Source organism: Podarcis liolepis (genome assembly GCF_965112155.1).
Source record: "Podarcis liolepis genome assembly, chromosome: 5".
NCBI classification, from domain to species: domain Eukaryota; kingdom Metazoa; phylum Chordata; class Lepidosauria; order Squamata; family Lacertidae; genus Podarcis; species Podarcis liolepis.
Window position 1 is genome coordinate 100435024 of NC_139556.1, and position 5559 is coordinate 100440582.

General features: G+C 46.6%; 1 long non-coding RNA gene across 1 annotated transcript in view; it reads left to right on the forward strand.

Moving 5' to 3' along the window:
* Nucleotides 1-5559, forward strand: part of LOC310707565 — a 143064-nt gene that overhangs the window by 68117 nt on the left and 69388 nt on the right. The gene's annotated exons all lie outside the window — the stretch shown is intronic.

Genomic DNA, 5559 nt, shown 5'->3' on the forward strand with positions numbered 1-5559 from the left:
TTCCCTCCTCTGTGGTTACAAAGCATGGATCCACATGGATCCTCAGGATTTTTGCATTGGGCTACTCCAAACTCACTGTCAGATCACATGTCTGTGGCCACAGCATGAACCACAAAAATCATATATCCACTATTTTGTTTAGAATATTTTTTTTTCTTGTTTTCCTCCTCTAAAAACTACGTGGTGTTATGGTCTGGTGCATGTTATAGAGAAAAAAATACGGTATGTTTTCCTTCAAACTGGCTTGCCTCCGAGTTGAAAAGGTAAGCCACGTTCCCTTGGCAGTTAAGCTGATGTGTGTGCATTTGAGACAGCTGTTCTACATGCCTAGATGACAGCTTTGTGAATAGGAGTATGGCGGGGTTGCAGGTTTGGGGAAACCAAACAGGTCACGCGCATCAGGTGAAGACATCCCTGTCCCGCTCTCCAGTGTGCATAACATTTTGCAAATGCAACTTTAAATGCGCTGCGTTTTAAGCCACTAATGTTTACATAGCCTGAGTGATACGCCGTAAGGCTTTCCATAGAACTGCAGGTGGATTGAAAAGCCTTGAGTGTTGCTCTTTGCCTCTGTTATGGAATTTCTCACAAAGAGGAGGCATTTATTGCAACAGCCTCTGACTCCCTAAGGGGGGAAAAACCAGAGCAGGAATGATCTCATTTCTGTGCCCAGACTTGCATCTGCTGTACGGATGGAACCTGAACCATCTCATTCAATAACTTAATCTGGCCCTGCTGCTCCAGAAGTTTGGCTGCAAATCAGTCCAATTCCCTGGAAAGCACCTCCTCCTGTGCTGAAGGGGTGGCTTTTTTTTTTTTTGCTAAAATGGCACAGCAGGTGTTCTTCCACATCCTAAATCTGTCCCCTACTCTTAATCCTTATGTGTTGCAAATCAGGGTATCAGATTCCTCCTCTGCCCTCCTTGTCTCTGCTTTCTAACTCTTCTGTGTGACATCGCTCAGTGGCACTTACACAACTGTCTAGGTTTGCATGCATGCACCCCTCTGTGGGCCTGCACCCCTCTTTAGAGACAAAGACAAAATGGGCTGCAAACTAAACACGACCAATTTCAGCTGCGCAGCTAAATTAACAAAAGGTTTTTGTGTGATATATTATTTACAATCTGTCTGTTCTGTGCCTATCGCTCCTCAGTTTCATAGGGTAACCCCTCAAGTTATCTGCTTGTTGCTAAGGTTTATGATCCAGCTTTCAAACAAGTTGGTTCAGGGTACCTAAACAATATATTATTTCAAAGTGCAGTGAAATGACTAATGCGTAAACATAAATTCAGTGCGGCATGTCTCTTAAAGCAGCATGAAAATAATGCATGCAAAGAGAGAATTAAACAGATCGACAAAGGTTTTAAGAAGCCCTCACCTGGCACTGGGAAGACATCAGAGTGGGTGCCAGGTGAGCCTGTTCAGGGAGATTTTTCCAAATCCAGGGGCCACCACCAAAAAGACCCTTTCCCTGGTAACCACCCATTGGAGCTCAGATGGCACGGGTAATCAGAAAAGGGCTCTGGCGGTGATATCAGAGTACAGGCAAGCACATGTGGAGGCAGGGAATCCTTCAGATATTTTGGCCCCAAACCAGGAAGATCACTTTGATGAGGACCCAGTCCTACGAAGTTGTTTTGAGTGCTCTTTGTGGGCCAGGGGACAGGTCATAGCACAGTGGGTGGGGGATCTCTTTGAAGGCAGAAGGTCATAGGTCCACGCCCTGAGCTCTCCAGGTAAGGCTTGGAAATGCTCCTGCCTAAAACCCTGCCGAGCTGCGGCCGGTCAGTGCACTGTAGACAATGCTGATGGATCAATGGTCTGACTCTGTATTGGGCAACTTCCTCTGTTCCTTCTCCATAGTCACACCCTGACAGCAGAATGCCCTCCTCCCAGAGTCTTGGGTGGCTATAACCCTTGTGAGCTCCTGTTGCCTGGTCAAACCTTTTCTCTCAGGCCTGGTGTTAGCTGGTACCAAGATTATATTCTGATTTATTGCTCTTTTACTTGGCATGGTTTAACTTTGTTTTATTATACTGCATTCGTATTTTTATCTATAAAATTATTTATATGCCACTGCTCATCCAAAAAAAATCATCAGGGTGGCTTACAGCAAATTGTACATATGATTAGCAAGTTAAAATCAGAAATCAGCTAACTATTATGGACAGATGTATTCTTATTTCCTGAATGAGCCTGTTCTGCACCCACCTTGAGAATTTTTGCCTGGCTGGAAAATATCATTGAAGTCTGATAATGCCTGTTCGCCTGGATGCCAAACAGAGATGTGTGTAGAAGCTATCCTACTGCACAAATGTAAACTTCGTGTTCATTGCTCTGTCTGTTTTTCCTTCGGCCCCCTCCCCTAGCATGGGACCCCCAGAAAGTTGCCCAGAAGGGAATAAGGCCCTCAGAGTGAAAGAAAAGGTTATCCACCAGAGCCTTGCAGTAGGGAGATTGCACAAAAAGGCTCCCCCCCCCATGCCTTGGGGTCAAAGGCACCACTAGGAAACCCAACCACTGATAATTTATTTTCACCTGGAAAATAACCTCACAAGGTTCTTGTGAAGATGAAATGGGGAGGAACAGAACTGTGTACACCATTTTGAGATACTTGGAAATTAAAGGTGGCATATAAACATAAACATAAACATAATAATAATAATAATAAACATTTCGCCTTTGCAAATGCCTTAACTTTTTTCTAGAAATGGGGAAATGTTCCTGTGAGCAGTGCTGCAGTGCCATCTGCAGGACAAAGGGTGTTAGAACATGGTGCTCTTTTCTCTTTCGTCTGTGCAAAGCACCTTCTACAACTGGGAAACAGACTAGGAGCCCCTAGATCTGGTGCCCTCTTAGTCTGCTCCACAGACAACTCCTCTCAAAGTTTCATCTCTTTGTGAGACCCAAATGTGTCGCTGCCAGGAGTACCGTCGGACTAGACAACCTTCCCCAAACTGGCGCCCTCCAGATATTTTGGACTACAACTCGTAGCATACAGACTGGCTGGCTGGTGGGAATTACAGTGCAAAGCGTTTGCAAGACATCAACTTAGTAAGGTTACTGCAAAAAAAATAAGCATGGGTTTACTCCAATTTTAAAACAGCTGCACTGGCTGCCAGTTCATTTCGAGGCCCAGTGTAAAGTGCTCATGTTAGATTAAATGACCCATGCCCCAAATACCGGAAAGACTCTCCCCTTCCCTACAGACCCTTTTGGGGGTGCTAAGATCAGCAGAGGGTGCCCTCTCAATTATTTAATTTCATTCTCCCACCTTCTTCTCCAAAGCAGTGCAAGGCGCTGCAACTGGTCTTCTGCTCCTGTATTTTCCCCAACAACCCTGCTAGCCTGAGCAGCAGTGATCAGTCCAAGGTCACCCAGCAAGCTTCCTAGCCAAGTGTGGATTTGAATCCTGACACTCTTAAGTACTACACCACACTGGATTGTTTGGGTCTGGTGATGGATCCAAACTACAAGAAAGAAGATTCCACCTAAACATGAGGAAGAACTTCCTGACAGTAAGAGCTGTTCGACAGTGGAATTTGCTGCCAAGGAGTGTGGTGGAGTCTCCTCCTTTGGAGGTCTTTAAGCAGAGGCTTGACAACCATATGTCAGGAGTGCTCTGATGGTGTTTCCTGCTTGGCAGGGGGTTGGACTCGATGGCCCTTGTGGTCTCTTCCAACTCTAGGATTCTATGACCCCTAAGTTGTGGAAGTCCCTCCCGCCAGAGGTGGATCTGGCAGAGCTCCTAGAGGATGATGAAGATACAACTAATTACTGCTTGAGGTGTACGTTCTTAGGAGCCACCTGATTCCTGTGTAAGTTGTTTTGAACTGATTTTAATACTGTTTTGAACTGTGCTTTAATTGTTCTAACCTGCCCTGGGACCTTAGGGGGAAGGGTGAGTAAATCATAGCAATGGTATATGGGCATGGCTTAGAAGCTATTCCAGGATGTGGGGCAGAGCAGCAGTGGAAGGCAAACCGGTATCTTTCCATTCCAAACATTTCACAATCCCTTTCCCCCTCAAGTGTAAAAAACAAAAGCTGGGGCACATCTAGTTTCACCTTCCAGACCCAAGTCCTGCAAGTTGAATGTACGTTGCCTCAGGCCTCCCTACAGTCCTAAGGAGTCCCTTTTGACGTCTCCACGCCCTGTGATCTAGCCTGTCGGGTCTCAGATTCCGGAGCAAGCCACAGAGGAGCAATATGGCTTGGCACATTGGGCCGCAACTACCCTAAATCCGCCAGAAGGGGCTCTGCGAGGCTGGAGATGGCTCTGGGCTGCTACACCGTCTGTTCGATAGCTGCGAAGGTTGTACGTGCAGTCTGTGCTGCTGGTGTGCGAGACACAGTCAGCTCAGGAGAGGATCACAGCTCCTTTTATAGCAACAGCTGCTCCAGATGCCGATGCAAAGGAGGGAAATGTCACACTGCAAGCCGGAAAAGGGACCTTTCGTTTACATGTTGTGTTGACCCAAGTCCGATTCGAAAACCAAACACCGCCTTGGCATGTGGTTGCAAAAGAGAAATCAGTTTGCCGTTGACAAGGCAGAGGTAGGGAAGGCAGAGGGGCACGTCCTGTTCTTTGCACAACCAGCCGTTGTGCAAGACTGGGCCTGTCCTCCTCTGCCTGATCATGGCACTGCCTTGAGAAGGTGGGTCTGCCAAACACTTTGCTTGCCAGGAGAATCATCTTAGCCTGCTTAGACACTCTCAGCCCACATACAGCCCCCAAAACATTTGGCTAGTAAACAGGGGCCCTTGCTCCCAGGGGCACATGAGTAACTCACACACACGCTTTCCTCTGCAGGATGGAGAAATTGGAAAGCATCTTGGCTCTCAGTCCTGGGAGACCTGCCCCCGCCTTGCTCACCTCTTTATGCCTGTCTTGGGAGGACAGGGCCCTGACTGACTGGTTACAAAAACTGAGCCTGCTGAACAGACGCTTCGGCCTTGCAAAATGCAGGGCTTGGAGGTTTGCAGGAGTGTAACAAAAACCCTTTTGCCAAGCTGCTTCTTTAACTGCTCCACACCTAATGTCATACATCAGGCTTGGTTATCTTAGCCTTGAACCAATGGGCATTTTCAAATGAAATAACTTTTTATCGCAATTCCCCCACTTTCAACCTGAGGTGTCTGTCCTGCTAATATATCCCCCAATAAGGTGGGTACACAATGCAAAAACCTCTCTAAGCTGCTATGAGGTGGGGAATCTATGCAAGGATGAGACCGACGATTGGCCTTTACATTATGGAGTTGGTATGGCTTGTACATGCAAGTTTGTAATATGCAGTGAGGTTATGCCTTTTCATACACGGACTCTACTCAGATAAAAATGGAACTGAATTGGCTTTGAAATGGCATTCTCAGGTTCACAGTGCCATTGGGCTAGACAGGAAACTCCTAATCAAATAACTAACTGGTAGGGATTTCAAGCACACTCAAAATGTGGTCTGCACTTTTTATTTCTGGGCAGGCCACAGAACAGGCCGGTAATTAGCAGCTTCCTAGGAACCTGCATATCCACTAACGTAGCTTAATAAACCACTTCACAGTC